This window comes from Anolis carolinensis, chromosome 1 (assembly GCF_035594765.1).
Source record: "Anolis carolinensis isolate JA03-04 chromosome 1, rAnoCar3.1.pri, whole genome shotgun sequence".
NCBI lineage: Eukaryota > Metazoa > Chordata > Lepidosauria > Squamata > Dactyloidae > Anolis > Anolis carolinensis.
The window spans coordinates 219848393-219871363 of record NC_085841.1 but is presented as its reverse complement, the minus strand read 5'-3'; the positions used below and the strand labels follow the sequence as shown (position 1 = coordinate 219871363).

The 22971-nt window shown below is 39.0% G+C and overlaps 1 protein-coding gene and 1 long non-coding RNA gene across 8 annotated transcripts in view; one reads left to right on the top strand and one right to left on the bottom strand.

The window, feature by feature from the left end:
* The window catches only part of ccdc148 (coiled-coil domain containing 148), a 194636-nt gene that overhangs the window by 160899 nt on the left and 10766 nt on the right, over positions 1–22971 (bottom strand). The window lies entirely within an intron of this gene.
* Positions 12457–21268, top strand: LOC134294413 (uncharacterized). The gene is made up of 3 exons (XR_010001324.1): positions 12457–12520; positions 12747–12796; positions 20863–21268. It is a non-coding gene; the product is annotated as an uncharacterized LOC134294413 (long non-coding RNA).

Here is a 22971-nt window from a genome sequence, read left to right as displayed (position 1 = left end):
AGAGGCATTAATTATTCTCACAAACCAATCAACCAACCCACCACTGGCCTGTTTTAAAAGCCAAGATGGGCAAGGGTCAAGGGCACAGGTGGTCGCCCTCACCGCTCCAAGAATCTTGTCCACATCATCAGGCTGCACAAGCTGAAACGAATCCCACAAGATCGAACAGACAGAAGCCTCGGTTACCTCACCTGGCATTGCAACAAGGCCAGCATCTAAGTCGGAACGAATCTGAGCGACTTTGTCTGCAAAATGGTGAGCAAACTCGCTACACCGAGTTGCCGGGATGTCAGGTGCCCCCCCAGCCTGAGGAGGGTGGAGGAGCTCCCCAACACCCGAAACAGCTCTGAGGATCTAGTTGTTGCAGACGCGATGCGGGCAGTCGAGAAAGCCTTCCTGGCTGCTCGCAACGCCGCGGAATAGGCCCTAATAGCGGCTCTAGACCATGCTCGGTCAGATGCATCACGAGTTGTCCGCCAGTGGCACTCTAGTCTCCTCCTCGCACGTTTCATCTCCGCCAGCTCCCCAGTAAACCAGGGGGCTGGGGCAACTCCACGTATCGAGAGTGGACGTTCGGGGGCGATCATGTCTATAGCCCTGGACAACTCACTGTTATAGCGAGCGACCAAGGCATCGACAGGATTGTCAGGCTCCATGGCAGACAGATCCCCAAGAGACCTCAGGAATCCCTCAGGATCCATAAGTCTCCTGGGGCGGACCATCTTAATGGGTCCACCACCCCTGCGGAGGTTTACTGGTGTGGTGAGTCTTAAACTGATCAGATAATGGTCGGACCATGACAATGGAAGGATAGTTTGCTCTTCCACTCCAACCAAACCGTCGCCCGCAACAAAAACCAGGTCGAGTGTATGTCCAGCTTGATGAGTGGGACCCGATATAAACAAACAATTCTGCACATTACCAAGCATTCCAGGAGTACATCACAGTATCAGAAAGAACTGTTTATATAAAAGATTAAAACACAGGACACAAGTTTAAAATTCATAACTAAAACTGGCTGGGTAAGCCTGCCAGAAGAGATAGGTCATCAAATAGGTTTTAAATCTGATGGCTCATTTAGCTGTCGAAGCTCTTCTGGCAGGTCGTTCCACAGCCTTGGGGCATCCAATGAAAAGGTCCTCTGGGTGACGGTGGCCAGCTGGTTTCTGGCTGGTTGGAGTAGACACCCCTCAAAAAACCTAAGTGTTCTGGGTGGATTGTATAGGAGAAGGCAATCTTGTAGATAACCTGGACCCATTTAAAGATCAAAACCAATACCTTGTACTTTGCCAGGAAATTAATTGGTAGACAGTGGAGTGGCTTTAGGATTGGTGTAATATGCTCACTCCTGGATGTTCCTGTAACCAATCTGGCTGCTGTATTTTGAACCAAGTGGAGTTTCTAAACTTGGTACAAAGGTAGCCCAATGTAACGTGTATTGCAGAAGTCCAACCTTGAGGTTACCAGTGTGTGCACTACCATCTTTAATAACAGCTAATTAAGTTGCTTTTCTCTCTCCCATTCTTCCCCTTGCTTATTTTATGTCAAGTGAGGTGAAGATTGCCTCCAGCCCTCGTCTGTCTTAGTTCTGCTCTATCATCTGGTAACAGGAGACTTTATAAAAGTCTTCCAAAGATTTCTGATTAGCTACTGTAGGAAAGATGGACTGCTACTATGATGTTGCAAGCCGTTCCCCTTTTTCTTTAACTTCCTATGCTCAATGCTAAGGAATATGGCATTTGTAAGCACTAGAAGATTCTCACTCCTGGCCTAAATCCAATTTCTAGCTTCAATTAGATTAGACATACCGATTCAATGAGGCGATGTAACACACATGTCAGGTCTACTGATTGAATGCTCTAGCCGGACTATCATTTGAACTGAGATTCTTGAACCCAATGTTGTCTATAGGTGCAGTGGTTAGGAAGAACGGGACGAAGGAATTTAAAACTACAGAGTGATTTTAGAAAGAATATTTTCATATGAACAAGTTTCCTGACTCTCCCACCCCCACCTCCCGTATGCCTTTCCATTCTATTGTTTGAAGAAGGACCTATTGCATGCCAATGAGTTGTGAATATGTAATTATATGCCTGGAAAAAAGGCTAAATCTGACAACCACACATTCTCATGTGTATGATATATGTATGATGACAGTAGTGGTGTAATTACACATTTTCCTCTTAGAAGTGACAGCTATAGAAGCATAGGGCAAGACACTGTACTATGTGATGTCATTCTTCTGCAAATTACAGCAACTCCTTAAGCATGCTAAACTATATTGGTACATTGCAGAATTAAATTGCGTAACTCTGCAGTGTGGCTAAGCTGCAAGAAAATCACCTTTGCCAAATTGAGCCCCAAGTGAAATAGATAAGCTGAGCATGAGCAGAATACCAGAGAGCATGTTACTCCAGTCTCCAAGTAAATACAACTTTTAGAGAGTGAATAAGATTCCTTCACAGACCTCTGTAGATACACCATCTAAGTAATACGTGTAGAAAGAAAGTAAAGCTCCTCCTATAGTCTTCCCCTCATTGAGAATGAAGTAAACATAAAACAATAGACTTTGGCAGGAAGAGAAATGCCCCAAATTTGTTGAAATAAAGTTAAAAGCAGCTGCAATAGTTTTCCTTCCAGATCTCACTGAAAATCAAAGTTAAAAGAGGGAGAGATGAGGGAAGATGCCTTTCAAAACCTGTTGCATCAAGTAAATAAACAAAAAAGGAGCAATCAGGAAATACTGAAATACCTTTATCCTTGAACCTCACTAGAGAATACTTTAGGTAAATGTATAGGGATAGACCCATTCACCATAAAGAAGCCAAACAAGTGGGGAAAACTATTAAAAAACCCAGAAGACTGTTTCTGTTTGTCAGGGTGAAATGTGAGGGAAAAGAATGGTTATAAAAGCAACTTAAGAGACTAATTGTTTCCTGAGAACTTGTCATTATTGTTGGAGATTAAAATGTGCTTGTTTCCACTTCTTACCTATTCTTTTTCACTACAGTGAATAGGTGTTTTGTCATACACTCTTTTATCTCAAGGGTCATTGGATATCACTAAATCCTTAAATGAGTCCTGCAGGAAAGGTTAACAAAGAATATATCCCTGCCTGAGCTACTATTTTAACTTCAAAATTAGAAAGCACAGCACAACAAATTATTTTAAAAGATGAACCAATTGGATTGTAATTTTTAAATGTATGGGCTTGAAAATTTTCTATGGCAAAGCAGTTTGCTTGAGGTAGAATTCAGAGTCTAAACTTCAAAACTTTCTTACAGGATCAATTGAAAAAGGTGAAAGTAATGTGGACAATTTTTACAAACTCCATTTAGTATAGAAGCTGCCATTCTAACAGGTCTTAAAAGATCTTATCCTTTCAACGTGGGAAATACGTCTTTGAAGATTTCAAGGGGATTAGAGAGAGGAATGAAAGGTGTGGGGCAGTTGTGAAGAAAGAAAGAAAAAAAATATTCTATGAAATTACTCTGGATTAATGCCAGGAACATCTGTCAACCATGCATTTAATTATTTTTCCTGTTATTTTTGTTGCTGGCTCTTGTTTTATTTGTTTGTTTGTTTGTTTTATATCCCATCTTTCTGTTTGTGTTCATTTTTGACATGTTACATTTTAGACCTGCATCCCACTCATAAAATATATTGACAATGCGCAAAATAATGATATAAAACAGCCACTATTGCTTCATCTTTTTTGTCTGGAGATTGGCCAGAGAATAATGCTGTCTCTATGAAAGTGTTTACATGAACAAAAACATGCTATTGTAAATTAAGGGCTCTTACAGGATCTGATCTCAGGTTTTCTGTTTATCCCATATTATCTGCCATTGTGGACTCATATAATCCAGTTTAAAACAAAAAACCTGGGATCAGATCCTGGGATATAGGGCCTGTCTGGAAGGACCCTAAGACTGAGATTATTCTAAAACATCATTCCTTATTTACATGCAGTTAGACTATCCAAACACTCAGAATGTTTCATTATTGTAACAAACAGAACTTACTTTGGGCATTGATGGACTTTCAGGTTGGATCTACAGTTTGAACTGTATTATATGGTCAGTGTAGACCCATATAATGCAATGAAGTTCAAATTGCACTATATGAGTCTACACTGATCATATATTGCAGTTGAAACTGCATAATTTGACAGACTAGTTCCAATCTCATCCTCAGTGAAATGGGAAATAGAAGGAATTTTCTCGGTAGGAAAGGCAAAATAGCCAGCACATTGTTGGGAAACAGGTTTGTGTATTTTGAAAGAGAAAGAAGAGACATGTTGGAGTTGTGGTGCCTTACTTTGTGGGCAATTTTGGTGCTGCAGCATTCTGCAGCAAGAGATAACTATTATGTTCTATGGAGCTGTCAAGTTTCTTAATAAGGAACATGTCCTTAGAATGGAGGATCATCTGGTAACCATATTGCTAGAGTACAAAACTGGAGATAAACAGTCAGTAATTATTCTGGACACATGCAAGTTGTCTCTTTTTAAAGGGCACAAATATTAAGGAAGCCGAGCAGCATTGAATCTTCCTTCTATTTTGGTCTACAAACACATTAATGCAAGCAGTAAAGAGTAGAGATGATTTTGTACCGGCTAAGGAGCAGGCGAAGAGGCAAATCAGACCCAAAATAAGCATTCTTCCAAAGTGAGCAAAACACAATTGCGACAGAAGGCACTAAAGGAAACATTTCCTTCTCCTCCAAAACATAAAGATGCAAAGACATAAAGCTCAGTTAATGTTATGGTGAAAATCCACAATGTGGTATATATCAGTGTTCAAATCAGGGAATCTGAAATCCCAGATGAATTTTGTGAAGCCGTGAAAATTTGTTCTCAAGTCTAAAAAGGGAGAAAATCCGTATTTATTTGGATTTAGTCATCTGCGATGGTACAATTCTACATATTAACCCTGACACCTTTATTCATTGTAACACATGCATTAATGGGTCAAAATACCTTAATGATAGGAGAATCAAATTTTTAGGCACCAAGGCAAACAGACATCGTTCGGTTGTGATACAGAGATATAAATCCCAAATTGGGCAGCTACCAAGGTGTCAAATAAACTTTTCCTCCTCCATCCCACAACTCTCCATAATGCCTAAACTCTGACTTCCCGAAATTCCTCACAACCTGGAGTATAATAAGGTTCCCATCTACACTGCTCATAGAATGCAGTTTCAAACTACTTTTTAACAGTATAGATAGAGCCAGGGCTGCTCCTCTACTAAGGCAATCAATGGAAGTAGTCTTATCTGCAGATCCTGCACACAAAAACACAAACTTAATACAGATTCCTATTGGGGAATGAATTGTTTAATTTCAAAGTTCAATTTAAAATTTTAGAATGAGAAAGATTTATATTGCATGGCTTTGTCTTTGCAGGATACAGTCACAGGGCACTTCCAAACACAATCCTCATAATCTCGGAAAAATAAGTGGGGCAAAAAATTGCAGTACCTGACACCAAGTCGAAACATGGGGTTGTCAGTCTTGGTAAATGCTACCCCACCATCTTGACACATTTGTTTGTAGTGGATTTAAGAAAGCCGCAAGATGGAAGGGGAACATCCAGCGAAAGCTTACTTTAAATTTTTTCTAATTGACTCTCCGAGATGCGCAGGACTTTGTAAATGCTGATGTGGGTATCTGAATGTGCACACAAGCAGATTTCTTATCATTATCTCTCCTCATCCTCCTGTTGCCTTTACTTTTTCCTTTGTGAAACACATTTCCCTTTGGGTTCACTTGCCTCCCATGCTGGTGTCCACTGTATAAATTCAAGCTCTGTTAAATTTCATAAACATCAGAACAAATGAATGGTTGCAGAGAATTCTCATTGAAATTGCTTTTCAATTGTGCTTCCATTTAGCCACCTGTGTGTCTGTGGCTCCATTTGTTTATAATCCTCATCAGCTGTTTTGGGATTTTAAAATGTGGACATGTGCTGGAACAGTCCACACCAGTGAATAGGAACAAAATTGCGTGTTTTCCATGAGTGCAGGGATATACAGTCATACAAATATAAAAAAATTCTGGCCAAAATTGGATTTTAAGAGCATCTTTTTAACACGTTTTGTGGCTGTTAATGCAATCCAATGAGTATTTTCAGCAAATGACATTTAACCATCCCACCCACCCCACCCCCTTTTTCCCAGTTTCTTCCACATTTTAAGGCCTATGTAGAAGGCACAATATACCTGAGTCTCATAAATGAATGAATCCAAACCAGCAACCCAATGTTAAAACATGTTATCAGAACATGTTCTGGAACATGGCCACACAGCCCGAAAGACATACAACAACCATGTTATCAGAATTTGCTGTTTTTGGCCTGTACCAAGTCATAAACCTTCCAAGATTGAATAATATCTTATTGGGACAGTTTAAAAGGTGAGAGAAAAGTGCAAAAACAAAGCAAGTTTCTGTTAATATAGCTCTTCATCAAAAAGAGATTGAAAGTTGAAGGCTAAATTGGATAGATTTCTCAATAATGCAGCACACTTTGCTTGCAGGCATGATCTAGCTCTCTGTGAAATCAAAAGGAATCTTTCAAATTAGCTTGTGAGGGTGGGGATTGGATTGGATTACACGTTTTAATCAGTTTATGCCAGATTTCCATGGCAATACATTAAAGTAAGGAATTACCTCACTTCGAATTGACTCTGTGACTGAAAAAATGTGTCATTTGGAAATATTACTTGAGGAATTAAATGGGGTTTCGCAAAGGAAGTTAAATAATTTCAAATTGTTTCTAACTATTTTAATAGGAAGTCTAATATGTACAGTATCACAAATGAAACTTTAAACTGGAGTACTACTGAATCAAAAGCCTTATTAGTTTAATATTGTGCAACTATTCAAATAAAAGCCATTGTTTCTGTGGACCTGACCTACATGGTAAAACCATAAAATATACTGAGAAATCATTCTGTGTAAATAACAAATCTCCCAGCAACTTTGGCCTAAATCCAATTACAGTCAGTTCTCCACATTCACTATGGTTAAGGACTCTGGGTTCTGGCAAAAGTGGAAAAAATATTAATTTAAGAAACACCTTATTTACTTGAGAGAACACCTATAGAAATCTTTAGGTCCTCCTGCCCAAACCTATGGTCAATATTTTCCCAACATTGACCATATAACAATAATGACAGACTTACACATTCTAGAGAATTCTCTTAGAATCTCTAGGTTCTCCAGTGTGACTCTATGGTCAATATGGCTCGAGGCAGGTTACAACATAATTAAAAACACATAATCATTATATTCTATATAAAATACACATATTAAAATGTATCTCTATAAAATACATATTAAAATTTATAGAACAAAGATTAAAACGCAAGACTCAAGTTTAAAATTTATGATTAAAACTGACTGAGGAGGCCTGCTGGAAGAGATAAGTGTTCAACTGTGTCTTAAATTCCAATAGTGGATCTAGCTGTTGGATCTAGCTGTCAATAGAATGTGCACATGTGTTGATTTACCAAGTTTCCATTCATTCGGTAGTTCTATTCTAGTTGGGGACAACTGGGTTTCAACCTTTGTTCTATTGTTGATCACTCATAGGCTTTAAATATTGCATGGCAAATGGAAAATCAGTAATTTAAATGATATGAATCACCTTAGATTTCAACACCCCCTGGAATATACAAGTAGCTGCAGATATTAGAAAACAGTTGGTAATTGTGTGGTTCTCCATATGTTGTTAAACTATAGCTCCTTAGCTATGGGGTATGCTGGCTAAAGTGGTTGGGAACTGTGTCCAAAGTTATCTGGAGGGCCTTGATTAAAGATATATTTTAGCGACAATTCACAACTTGTTCCTTTACAGTGGGAGAATGGATAATGCTTTCTATATCCTGGCTTTTATCATCTCTCAAAATGTTTCAAACGGGTTTCTGCCTGGAAACTACTGGGAAGCTTCAGCAACTTGTTTCCTGACAGACCATGAGGACCATATAATGCTTGATGTGTATGAAATGCAATGGGTAACAGGTTTTTTTCTAGGCACAATTCAAGATATTATTGTGATCTTTTAATGGCCCTCCATATGTTGTTGGATTACAGTTCTTAGCAGCTCTAGTCAGCATAGCCAATGGCGAGGATTGCTGTGAATCTCAGTGCAGAAGTATCTGGAAGACCATACAATTCCCACCAATTCTTTAGAGAAGAATTCGTCACTAGGGAACTTCGAACATTTGACTGTAATCCTCATCAGCACCAGCTGGCACATCCAATGGCTAAGGATAATGCACGTTTACAATCTAAAGCACGCACAGTCGTTCAGAGGCTGGCAGAAGCTGTTAGAAAATGTTAATGGACTGAGACTCAGCAAACTTAGGAAACATCTTTTCACATACTCGCTTTTTTGTTAACTGGGATCAGCTTTAGAGACACATACTAAATGAAGAATAACTTTGATGATATTATTATTATTATTATTATTATTATTATTATTATTATTATTATTATTATTATTTTATTGTATGACACAGCTAACAAGATATATATGCTGGATTTCGTTTCAAAAAATCACAAGTTGAATACTTCCCAAGTGTCTAGGACTGTGTGATGTATTTTCGGATGATGCGTGCAGATCCCAGTAGGGTGGCCTTTTGCAGCTGACAGATCGTAATTTTGTCAATGTCTATTGTTTCTAAATGCCAGCTGAGATCTTTTGGCACAGCACCCAATGTGCCCATCACCACCAGGACCATCTGCACTGGTTTCTGCCAGAGTCTTTGAAGTTCAATCTTGAGGTCCTGATAGCGGCTGAGTTTTTCCTGTTGTTTTTCATCAATGCGACTGTCACCTGGGATGGCAACATCAATGATCCAAACCTTTTTCTTTTCCACAACTGTGATGTCTGGTGTGTTGTGTTCCAGAACTTTGTCAGTCTGGATTCAGAAGTCCCACAGTATCTTTGCGTGCTCATTTTCCAATACTTTTGCAGGTTTGTGATCCCACCAGTTCTTTGCTGCTGGGAGGTGGTACTTGAGGCATAAGTTCCAATGAATCATTTGGGCCACATATTTGTGCCTCTGTTTGTAGTCTGTCTGTGCGATTTTCTTACAGCAGCTGAGGATATGATCAATGGTTTCGTCGGTTTCCTTGCAGAGTCTGCATTTTGGGTCATCAGCTGATTTTTCGATCTTGGCCTTAATTGCATTTGTCCTGATGGCTTGCTCCTGGGCTGCAAGGATCAGGCCTTCTGTCTCCTTCTTCAGGGTCCCATTTGTGAGCCATAGCCAGGTCTTATCAGCTTTTCCTTCCATATTATTATTATTATTATTATTATTATTATTATTATTATTATTATTATTATTTTCCTTCAATTATTATTATTATTATTATTATTATTATTATTATTATTATTATTATTATTATTACCTGCCTCTCCTTATGGCTTCAGATGGGTCACAGCACAGTCAAACCATATAAACATTGCAAAAAATCTATAAACACACATATTAAAATGTAGTTCTATAAAAGATACATACTAAAATGTATTTCTATAAAATACACAAGACTAAGATTAAAACACAGGACATGAGTTTAAAATTAATTCATAAAACTTGTTGAGTAGGCCTGACTGGAAGGGATAGGACTTTAGAGGGTTTTTAAATTCCAACAGTTTATTTAGCTGTAGGAACTCTTCCGGCAGGTCATTCCAGTCTTGGGGCAGCCAATGAAAAGGCCCTCTGGCTCATAGTCACCAGTCAGGTTCTGGTGGGCTGGAGTAACTCCCCGCACCCCCGTGGGGCGGATTGTATGGGAGAAGGCGATCCTGTAGGTAACCTGGACACAAACAAAGTAGGGCTTTCAAAGTTAAAACCAACACTTTGTGCTTTGCTAGGAAATTAATTGACAGCCAGTGGAGTGAGTTTAATATGGGTGGAATATGCTCCCTCCTGGATGTTCCCGTAACCAATCTGGCTACCATATTTTGAACCAGCTTGAGTTTCTGAACTTGGTACAAAGGTAGCCCATTGTAAAGCGCATTGCAGAAGTCCAATCTTGAGGTTACCAGAATGTGCACTACCATCTTTAGGTCCTCCAAATCTAGGGAGGGACATAGCTAGTAGTAAGGACTCCTGACTGTCACATCTACTTGGGCCGACATTTAGAGAGACAGATGCAGGAGCACAAACTGCAAACACAGTCTTTCTGGCATTTATTCGGAAGAGACACAATATCCTTAGCTGAGGCTGTTTTTGAAGGCATGGACAAATATATTTGGGTGTCATTGGGATACTAAAAACATCCCGCCCCATGCCTACAGATCATCTCTCCCAGCGGTTTCATGTAAATATTTAAAAGCATTGGGGATAGAACGCTTATCATATAGATCTTATATGATACTTGGGAACAGGAATATAAATATACTTAATAGAAATGGGATACATGCATTTTAAAATCTTTTTCAACCCTGTCCCCTGGCTTATGACATGTTTTCCCCCTTGCATAACATGTTATCTAAGCAGGAAAATGTTTTCAGAAAGAGCCTTGAATACAATTCTTTATCAAAAACCTAGATTTTCTTCAGTCATTTTAAAATAAGCAACGTTTACTTAGGCTTTTACTAAATATAGAATTATGCTAGCTCCTAAAATACACTCAGAGTAAAAGAAATTGCCATAGATTTTAGTGGTAATATTATAATGCAGGTTTTTTTTTTACTTCAGCAGAGTCTGAGAAAGCATAATACCACATTTCAAGGCAATTTAAAAGAAACAAAGCCCACCAATGCTATTCTTGTAAGTATACAAATGTTTTTGTTTCACATCTCTGCATGTCGCTCAGACTTCCATTATTTTCCAGAAACTTACTATGCTTTCTCTTTCTTTTGTTAGGTTTAAGGGCCTGTTAATTGGTTTGGTCCTATTCAAAGAATGGGAATGTAAGAATATGGTGGCTTTTGTTGTGTTAATTGTCAACTAATGGTATAGGCAGATGGATGGCTGCAAAGGAGAGCAAAGCCAAGGCAATTTCACTAAATCTACGAAAACTTATTTATCTGTTAAACCAGCTACCTAGGAAAAGCTCCAGTTAGCAATTGTAAACCCTCCATGGCAAACTAAAACATTGATCTAACACTATTCTTCAAGTTAAGAACAAGACACTTCCATATCTAAACATCTGACATAGAAATTCTGTAGAGAAGGCTCATCATTTATTGTTATTATTTACTACATTTATATCCCGCTCTTCTCACCCTGAAGGGGACTCAGAGCAGCTTACAAATCAAATGAACATACAATATATTATTAGCATAGCACAATATAAGCATTAAATTACTATATTGTACTATTTCATTATATAGCAAAGCAATCCCATTGTACAGCCATTTCATCTTTTTCTCCTAAATTGATATCCTTCAATAACAAAAGCAAGGAAGTGGTGGTAGAAAATACAGAGTGGACAACTATATGACCTTCACAAGTAAAAATGAATGAACGGGGCACAATAATAGCTACAACCAAAATTTTTCTTAACTGCTGCCAAACCTGTAAATAAGAACTATAATTTTGAAAAAAGCATAATGACTATGAAGCTGCCCTTTACTCTTGGATAATTTGTTGACTTAAACAAAAAGATTAATACAAAACAGATTGTCTAAATACAGTTGCAATTTAAATCCAATCATCTTTGTCATTACAGGACATTCTGTGACAGTATAAATAAGAATTAGCTCATTTCCTTTCCAGGACATCAGCACATTGTGATGAAATTGTGGGTTCTCACATGGGTTTCTTCAGCAAATTTCTGGATGGCTTCTTTAGCGAAAAAGCACATTTGAAATAAATAACCCAATTGATGCCACCAACTTTGAAAACAAACACACACACACAAAAGAATGTCTAAACATCTATTGATCACAGCAAAGGCTTGAAAGAGAGTATGCGAAAGCAGGAACTGCAGTTATCCATGTCTGCCAAGCTATCTTGAATCAAGCAATTCAGCTGGGGGTTTGTCTTTTTTTCTACAAAACCTCTATACAAACAGTTCTGCTGACCAAAGTCGTCCATTTCAGAGTTAGCCAACAGTAGACAGTAAGCCTGTCCTTTTCAAAGCTTAATTTGAAAAGAGAGAGAGAGAGAGAAGGGGTTCTCATTCCAGGCTGCAACAGCAGACAGATTTACTTGGAAGTCAGCACCACTGAACACTGAGGGACTTGCTTCCAAATAAGCATGCATAGCGTTGAGCTCTTCTGTATCTATTCCTCATAATAGTCATGATAATTGGTATTTCTCAACACTAGTCCGCACACCAGCCGCAAAAGGATGTGCTTTGTGGCTGGGTCTAGATGTGCTCCGGGACAACACCCAGACACCCCAACCAACTCCCCAAACCTCTTTAAAAAGCATACAAAAATAAAATAACTTAGCCGGCCGACATTTCGCTTCTGCTGCCCCCCCCCCCCCCACTCTCCTGGTGTGTCATTCCTATGCACCAGGAGAGGGCCGGCAGAAGGGAGATGCTGGTCAGGTAAGTTATTTTACTTTTTAATAGGGTTTGGGGGGCTTTTGGGGAGGGGGTTGTTGTCCTCACGGTTTTCCGGGCTAATTTAGCCTGAAAATCGTGGAACTAGTGGGTTTATCCCGCGCCTTCTAAGAAGGCGTGGAATAAACTCACTATAAAATTTTCCTGGTTTGTGGCGAATGAATTCATGTTTTTCATTGACGTCATCTAGACAGCCCCTTTTTTATTGCAGGGATGTCTGGATGCACTCGTAGACTTCTTAATCCTTGGGAATGATCAATGGTAAGAAAGCTACATCCTTTGGGGATGTTTGACATGCTTCCCCCTTTAGTCAGTTCCTAGCAGGAATTACAGAGCAAACACAAAAGTGTTTTAGATTCTGTGATCCATTTTGGAGTTTGGGCAAACAGAATGAATTGATCCCAATTTCCCATAAAATTAGGTGGAGCAGAAATAGATACATCTGCCTACGCTTACTTTATGCAGGATTGGCATTGTTTAACGGAACATGTGGACAATGCACATTGTACAAACATGCAGCCCAAAATATAAGGGAGCATATACCTACAGAGTATCTTCACACTGTGATTTTTATAAGCAAATTTTAACTACAATGAATAGGAAAAGAGTGTGGTTTGATTTTTTTTTTAATGTAACTCTTTGTAAACATAGAAAAGCTAACAAACTGGTTGAAAGTTACTCCATTGTTTAAGGAGCTGTAGATAACATGGCATTTAAATCAGAGAGAATGATATTGGCAAAAACTGATTCCGACATTTGGTTTGCTATTCACAGACATCATTCTTCATGGGGAAAAAAGAATTACAACCACTTCCCCATTTAGTGCAGTAAATCCAGTGCCTTCAATATTAAAAAGAGAGGGCGAGGGTATGGAAACATAGTTCTATTACCAAGCACACAGAAGACATGAATCTAAATTAACACAAAATACTGCTCAGGCATCGATACAGTACATTGCTAGGAAACAGCTTTATCTAGATATAGGACTGCTTATATATATTTTGTGTCATAACCACACACGATATATCATGTAATTTATTTTTATGTACTTCTAGCATTACAAAATGCATGCATTTTCAGCACAAATATGCCTTTACGGGAAAGGAAGATATGAGCAGAGCAGATATTTGTGAGATACTCAGATGGAGAAAACAAAATTAAAGGCATATAATTGGGAATAGGAAGACTGACACGCAGAGCTCTTAACAGACAAAACTGCCTTGATTCTGCAGCAGTGCTTAATTAGCAACAGTTTGCAGCTACAGGGGAATTAGTGCTCAGCGGTGTAACTCAATTCTGGTTCTTACTCCTAATTCTGCAAAGAGCGGATATTGCATATGCTCGACTAGTTTGCTTTTCAGATAAAAGGCAAATGCTGTGTTTGATTATTGTTATAAGAACATAGAGTCTCTCCTCCATCAATTGGCGCTAAGTAACATACCTATTTCCTTGATTGAGCAAGCCTAGACTGTACAGTAGAGTCTCACTTATCCAACATAAACGGGCTGGCAGAACATTGGATAAGCGAATATGTTGGATAATAAGGAGAGATTAAGGAGAAGCCTATTAAACATCAAATTAGGTTATGATTTTACAAATTAAGCACCAAAATATCATGTTATACAGCAAATTTGACAGAAAAAGTAGTTCAATGAGCAGTAAAGCTATGTTGTAATTACTGTATTTACGAATTTAGCACCAAAACATCACGATATATTGAAAACATTGACTACAAAAATGCATTGGATAATCCAGAACGTTGGATAAGCGAATGTTGAATAAGTGAGACTCTACTGTATTTGAAATTTAGAATTCCAAGACATGGCCATGCTAGTCTGGAATATTAATATGTAAAAGGATTGCCATATGTAGAACTTTAGAAGGTGAGAGAACAAAGTTGGTAGCATGAGTTTTCATAGATGAAGGGTACTTCTACACTGTAGAATTAAAACAGTTTGACGCCCCTTTAACTGGCATGGCTCAATGCTATGGAATCCTGGGATTTGTAATTTGGTGCAGCACCAGCACTCTTTGGCTGAGAATGATAAAGACCCTACCAAACTACAACTTCTAGGATTCCGTGGTATTGAGCCATGACAGCTATAGTGGTATCAAACTGCACTAATTCTACAGTGTGTATGCACCCTCGTTCTACAGAAGCTTATGCTACTGACTCTCAATTTCTAATTTAATACAAGATCTCTTTGTATATTTGAAATGTAAGAGTGCATCTCATGCATTTCTGTAAAAATGTAAATAGAAACATGAGAGAAGGGCTAATCAGGATTGGGAATCCAGCATCTAGAAGATTACGAGATCCTTGCCTCCACATCATGACACCAACTGAACATTTCCTGCACCTCGGTTTACTGCATATCATAGAAGTAATAGCTTCCCTTTCAGTTCATAATGGCACTGGTGAAATGATCAAATACCCTTCCCCAGGCACATTGCTATTAACTTATGGTTCTTTTGACCCACTGGAAGTGTTTACATTTTTAAACATAGATATCTGAAATACATTCATATGTCACCTGTTTTGGCCCATGGATCAATGATGACTTGTGGGCTCTTGCACTCTCTCCTGCCCTCTTGTACACTTCCATGTTCCAGAATAGGGCAAGATGTCCAAGGTACCCAGCAATAGTTAGTGCTAACCAAATTGAATATCTCTTTCAAATTGGAAAGTGCTTACCATAGTTTCAGGCATCAAGGCAAACTGCAGATTCTACTAAACTACAAACAGATATCGCCTTTTAGTGAAACGGGCAGCAGAGCTAATTTTCAGTCTTCTGAGCAATGAGGAGGATCGCTGACTCACTCTCTTTTAGATCTTTTTTAAATTGCTATACATAGTGCTACTTCAAAAAAAAGAAGAAGGAAAGAAACCTGTAATGTAAGGGACAGCAGCTAAAGAACAATTAAAGTCATCTCATCAGTAATACCATGGCAAGCATTACAGGGGACAATTACAGGGAGAGACAAAGGAGGTCTTACAAGGAGCCTTTTCTAAATGGGACTTACTCCTAAGAAAAATTTACAGAACAGAGAAACAGATTGACTCTCTGGATCAGACTGCCACAAAACAAAGATAGAAGCCCATGAAGCTAAGCTCTACTCTTTCCTGATAACATCAAAGCCTACCTGCTCCAACACATGATATGCAATTTCTCTCTGTAGGGCAGTGGGTCCCAACCTGTGGTCCGTGGACCACCAGTGGTCCCCAAGAACTAACCGTAACTACACCGTTGCAATGAGAGCGAGTGGTCTCATACCCTCTTATAGTGCTGAGGCAACGGGGATGTTGGGAGGGGAGAAGCTGACTACCCACAAAAGGCATGACAACAAGCCTCCTGACTGCTGCTTCTCCTCTTCCTCCCTCCCCGAGTGGAGCCGTTCCATGTGGCACCTGGAAGCGGGGGCGCCTTGATATCTTTATTTGCTCCTGGGGTTATTTGGGGTGCTGATTCAGAGAATTGCATTGGATAGATCACATCTAATGATTAAATTTGTGGATGAGCAGATGGTGATTACTGGATGGCATACGTTCTTTATAGGAACTAGAGCTGATGTGGTCTATCCAATGCAATTTTCTGAATCAGCCCCCTAAATAACCAATCCAAATCTAAACTTGGCCAAAAGTTGACCCGTAACCCTTTTTGTGCTAATGTTGAAGAGTAATCCTTCATCAAAGTGGTCCCTGGTCAAAGTGATCCCTGGTCAAAAAAGGTTGGGAACCACTGCCATAGGGAGTGAATGAATCCATATTTTTATCTGTGCAGGGAATTCTTCTGCTGTCTTTGAACCCGATCAGGAATAACAAAGGCATTCCTCCTAAACCGCTCTCACATTTCCATTGGTGGAATGATGTCAAGAGTTTATGGAGGGAGCACAGCATCTCTCAGATCCCTGGCAAAACAAACTGGGCCTGTCCAGACTGAGTTAGGCCTTTAGGCCGGAGGTTCTCCTTCCAGCCAGGCAGACCACTATACAGCACTGTATTATGTACTGGGTAGAACCTCCATTTTAACTCAACCTGCAGAGAATACAGAAGACCACTGCTTTAGCATGGTTAAAGGGTGGTTTGTATGAATTAAATTATTGATGTCAGCATTTTGTGGTTAAAGCAGACCAGATAGATAAAGATATAAAGGAGAACACCAACCATTGTAACATTCTTTCTTTATTTTTCTACTGCCAAGGATTACAGAATTCTCTGAATTTTAGCTTTTGCCTTGTAGGCTTGGCCTTCTTAGAATTCTATTAATATTCTCAATGTACGTTCAAGATAAGCATTAACAGGCAGGTAGATAGCTTGGTGGGCACATTAATTACTATTTTAAAATGTTACTATGGACTATGATTGTTAGAAGAGTTATCTCCTGCTGCTGAATACTTCTGATTGAAAATGGCAATAATGTTAAATATGAAGTACTTTTTCTGTATCTTAAAAAGACAAGTAGGGATTGGACTCCTGGTGCTTCTTAAATATATTAATCTTTGGATGTACACAGGGAAGTTGTTTAATTTTTTCCTAAGTTATGTACATCAACAAAACCAGCCTCTTCATTGAAAAGACAGCTAAAATAACTTCAATTTTTAAAATAATCCTGAAAAGTGTAGACCTTCTCAACCTATATGCTTCATGATCATAAATTAAAAGTAACAATAAAATATGTAAATTGGGCTCCTACAACAGGATTCACTGGTCAGTTTGAACAGTGAAACTCAGTCTCCTATCACTGTTGGACAGAATATGGTATGACATATAGAGGTTTAAAGGTCCTTCTCTTATTTTATATTGCTAGACCTGTGTCTGAGATAAGAAGCGATGTTGATCAGCCTTTCCTCAAACAGCCATCTACAGAAGAGTTTTTTCAATCTCTCCATGCCATCTGGAAATGTACCCCTTCCACAACTTCTGAAGAGAGGACAGTGGAGATGATACAATAATCATACGACAAACAACAAAAGGATGCCATGTAGGAGATGGAGTGAGTTTGTTTTCTACTCCTCCAGAAACTAGGGTATAAACCAGTAGATTTCAAATTATATGAAAAGACATTCCACATAAACATTAAAAACAGTTGCTTGACTGCGAGAGCTGTTCAACAATAAAACAGCCTTGGTGGATTATTCTTCTGAGGCCCCTTTTGCACAGCTGTATAGAATTCACATTGAACAGGATTATATGGCAGTGTGGACTCAGACAACCCAGTTCAAAGCAGATATTGTGCCTTGGTATTCTGGGTTATTTGGCTGTGTGGAAGGGCCCTTAGGAGGTCTTTAAACAGAAGCTGAATGGTGATTCAGCCGAAGTGCTGAAACTGTGTATTCCTGGCTGGTGAGGAATGGATCAGATGGTCCTTGTGGTTCCACTTTTATGAGTCTGCACTGAGTACACTGCAGTTTCAAATACTATAAGATGGCAGTATAAATGGGGCCTATGATTGCAAATGTTGGAAGAAACCCATAGCCTACCTGATCAACTATCGCCCTGATATTTTATATACAAAAGATTTATCCAATTTAAAAAAACAGTCCAAACCAATATACAATAAAAACACTGGTGTCTGAACAATTTGTTTGCCACTGCTAGTCATGGAAAACATGGGCTGAAAATTGCATTAAACTATACCTCTCCATGTGTTGTCGAAGGCTTTCATGGCCAGAATCACAGGGCTGTTGTGCGTTTTCCAGGCTGTATGGCCATGTTCCAGAAGTATTCTCTCCTGACGTTTTGCCCACATCTATGGCAGGCATCCTCAAAGGTTGTGAGGTATACACACAACAACCTCTCTATGTTCCTTTCTTCAATGCATTTATATTCTAGGAGGTTTCTCTGTCTTCTTTCTCCCCCACTCAGGTCAAATTTGTTTTAAGCAGCCATGTGCTACCCAGGGATGTTGCAGAAAGTAGCAATGCTTGCATATGTAAATGTATCAGCTTCTGTGACAACTGAGGTGGGCAGTACAGGCTATTCGTGCAGGTATGGGCATGCATGCATCCCCATACGTAGCCCACCACTGAAAGGAAATCCTTAGAGGTGGGAGGAAGAGCGTCACTCAGGGGAGAGCAGCTCCAGGGGCACACTATAGGCCTCTCTTGTCGCTCACGTTTTTTCTCAAAAGAAAAAATGACGTTTACTATTACGATAACTTTGTGTCATCTAATTTTGCTTGGGATCAAGTTAACTGGATAGTTGAAGAATCTCATAGGTTTCAAATTTACCCATTATGACCCTAGGTGAGAAGATACAAGTTACAAATATCATCTTTCCTTTAGAAAAGGGTTTTTTTTGTGTGTGTCAGGAGTGACTTGGTATGAGAGAATTGGCCATCTGCAAGGACATTGCCCAGGGGACGCCCAGATGTTTTTGATGTTTTTACCATCCTTGTGGGAGGCTTCTCTCATGTCCCTGCATGGAGCTGGAGCTGATAGAGGGATCTGGATTCGAACAGGCAACCTTCAGGTCAGCAACCCAACCTTCGAGTCAGCAGTCCTGCCAGCACAAGGGTTTAACCCACTGCGCCACCAGTAGCAGAAAAGGGTAGAACCAAGAGAAAGACCAGGGTGGCTCATCATTTTAAAATATCTATATTTATAAGGTTTAAAACATTAATGGTTAAATATTAAAATGCATTTAAAAATAATATAACAACCTTAAAAATAGAACTACACAGCATTAAGATACCAGCTCTAGTTAGTTTATAAAAGCCTCATGGTACAGAAATATTTTGATATGCTGTTGGAAGGAGCTAAAGGATGGGGCCATCCTAGCATTTCGAGGAAGGGAGTTCCAAAGGCTGGGAGCAGCCACCAAGACGGCCTTCTCCCTTCTTCCTACCAAATGAGTTTGACCAGATAGTGGGAAAAGGCAATCCACATAGGCTGGTGTAGATTAAGATCAGTCTTGTAGCAAGCAAGCACATCACAAGGCTTTTTTTGTGTGTGTCAGGAGCAACTTGAGAAACTGTAAGTCGCTTCTGGTGTGAGAGAATTGGCCGTCTGCAAGGATGTTGCCCAGGGGACATGCGGATGTTTTTTGATGGTTTTACCATCCTTGTGGGAGGCTTCTCTCATGTACCTGCATGGAGCTGGAGCTGATAGAGGGAGCTCATCCGCAGTCTCCCCGGGTTGGATTCGAACCTGGCAGCCTTCAGGTCAGCAACCCAACCTTTAAGTCACAAGGCTTTAACCCACTACACCACCGGGGGCTCCTATCACCAGGCTGATCTGCAGTAACATGGGACAAGGGCACCTTAATGCAACCTCCATGAATTACCAAAAGTTGGGGGAAAGTCCAAATTCTGCTCAAGAATCTGACTTTCTTTCAATTTAAGACTAGTGGGGACAGTTAGGCCTTTTCCAAAAAGCTCAACTATCCCCTTCTTTCCACCCTCATGTTGCAACAGTCTCTGGCTGAGATCCAGAACATATCTTTTTCCATTCGCTTGCCCTGACATAACCAGGGTGATGGGGAGCACTGAGAAGGGGGGAGATTTTCTCCTTTTTCCCTTCACCCTCCCTTGGTGCCTTAGACTATTGGTTTGGTTAATGTCAGGGCAAGCAACGAGGAACAAGTAGGTCCCATGTCCTGGACAGAGACTGACACTACACAGGGGGAAATTCCCCCCTCCCACCGTCACCTTCGACATGTGATGACGTTACACCACTGGGCCAATGGGAATGTGTGGAGCTCTATGGTAAGTCAGGAGGTCTCAAGACACACTTTTATTGTAACTACAGCGAATTCTCCTCAAAGAAGTTACAGTCTTCCTGGGAACTCTCTCTAGATATGCAGATTCATTAGGTATTTTCAAGATTACTAAAAGCTCAACAGATCTGTTTCATACAAATATTGGATGTTTTTCGCATTATCACAGTTTTGCTCTTCTGTATGCTATTATGCTCCTATCTCACATGGTGCTTTAGGATTAACTCCACCAACATGTCCATGGACTAGATTGAAATCCACAAAAGCACATGCTGAAATGAAGGAATCTCAAAGATGGTACTTGATTCCTATTCCTCCTGTTTTAAAATACCACTCAAAAATTCACACACATGTGTGTTTTTCTATGTGTACATATATGCACATGCACTTACACAGATGCATTATAGATTATATTATTTATATCCTGCTTTTTCCTCTTAAAAGAGACTTACAATGTTTAGATTTATTTGTGTTCTGTGTGAAGAACTTAAAAATATGCAATTTGCAATAAAAATGTCATAAAATAGTTCATTTGCATTTAATGTTAATGGTTTATCAGGCTGAATGGTCGGCCCCCACCAATTTTCACATCACCAAATTTGGCCCTTAGGTCCTCTGTGGAGTGGTTACTCCAACTACCCAGAACCTGACTATCGACCATCACCCAAAGGATCTTTTTATCGGCCGGCCCAAGACTGTAGAATGACCTGCTGGAAGAGCTTCGACAGCTAAATGAGCTGTCGGAATTTAAGAGCAATCTAAAGACTTGTCTCTTACACCAGGCCTACCTAGACATTTTTAAGCATGAATTTTAAACATGTGTCCTTTACTTAATCTCTGTTTTGTATACGTATTTTAATATGTACTTTACAGAAATATGTTTTGATATGTATCTTTTATAGAAATATATTTAATATGTGTATTTGTATTACAATGTTTATATGTTTTAATTATTCTGTAACCCACCTCGAGCCACAAGGAGCGGCAGTAAAGAAATAAAATTATTATTATTATTATTATTATTATTATTATTATTATTATTATTATTATTATTCATGGGCTACAAATTGTAAATCATTTAGTGATTTTAAAGGGAGAAATAGTTTACAATTCTTTTAACTAAACAAGTTTTTCCATTAAACCACAAATATTTTTGATCTTTAGACTTCCTTCTTTACAGAAAAATATATTAACTTTATTAAGGTCATGCAAAGTGTATGGGAAAAATCTAAGTTTTGCATTTAAATTTCCAAATTATTTCATACATATTATCTCAGTGTTGGATCCTTACCATCAATATTGTATACTAGGCCATTTTTAGTTGTTATGCTCATTTCAGCAGTCCTGTTTCATATTTTCCCAAAAATTAAAGAACGGCACTAGTTACAAATGTACACTCATCCTCCTTTGACCTCAAGATGGGGATGGCTAACAAAGACAAAGAGGTTTATAACAACACTGCAGCATGTAGTTATTTGTTATCACAGACAGCAACCAAAGCAAACAGGACAGAGATCTCAGAGATCATTCTCAGAGGAAGTGAAGTCACCCCAGTCAGCAAATCCAATGAAATCATAGCAGCTCTTCTTTCAATTTTTCAACAAGCAGCATGCCATATGCAAACACAAACTTTAAAGAGCTGTCCTTCTCAGTTAACTGCCTTGCATAGATATAAACTGTTTACTATAGTGACTATAGTGACCTCCCTCTTCCCAGTCTTGTGGGGAAGCAATCTTCATCTGGAATGCACTGGAAGAAAGTACACAAAGAAATCCCACTTCCATCTTGTCAATTTGTTTTGAATACTCTGGAAAGGTTTCCTAGTGGTGGAATTCCCTTTGTGGTACTCACTCTGCAGAAAGCTTCAGTGCCACTAACCACAACAACTTCTAGATTTCCCCAGCCATATCAAATTGGGGATTTCCAGAAATTGTCATCTACAAGGAACTGGTCAAAACCAACACTTTTTGCATCGGCATACTTAACTTCTTAGTACCAGACTACTATATTTTTGTTTTCATGGGCTTTAAAATGTATTAATGGTTTGGAATTTGTTTCCTGTGCTTTGCCAATATTTTGTCTTGTGTTTTAAAAATACACTGGAAAACTCTGCTGAAAGATGACATTTTGAACATAAATACATAAATCTGGCAATTGATCTGTAACAAATAACTTACTTTTCAACAATATAAAAGAGGAAGTAAAGACAGACCCTATGACTTCGTCTCAAAATCTGCGACAGGAAAATTAAGTAGTTATGTTTTTAAAAGCCTTCAACATGAATCACCACAACAGCTAAGAAACACCCAGCAGCTGAACATTTAGTACCAAAAACAAAAATAAACAGTGACAAAGATCAGACACAGTCCAAATCTTGCATTGTTTTGCTAAAGTGTGAAGAATATCTATTTTATCCATGCTGACTCAAAACACCTCCTTGCTCTTACAGTATTTTTTAAAGCAAAGTGGGGAAAATATCGACATTTGAATATGAACCACATTTATCTGGATTTCTCATTTAGTTTTATTTTTTAAAATTTACTTTGATGTTAGCATAATCATTATTTCTGATTCCTTTGGTATTCACTCAAAATAATACATCTTCTGAATACTTGGGCAACTGGTACAATTTCATGAAGCACCCTGGCATTTTTCAACTTTTAAACAGCTTTACTGAAACAACTACCACTGATTTTGCAACTTGTGGAGAGAGAACTAT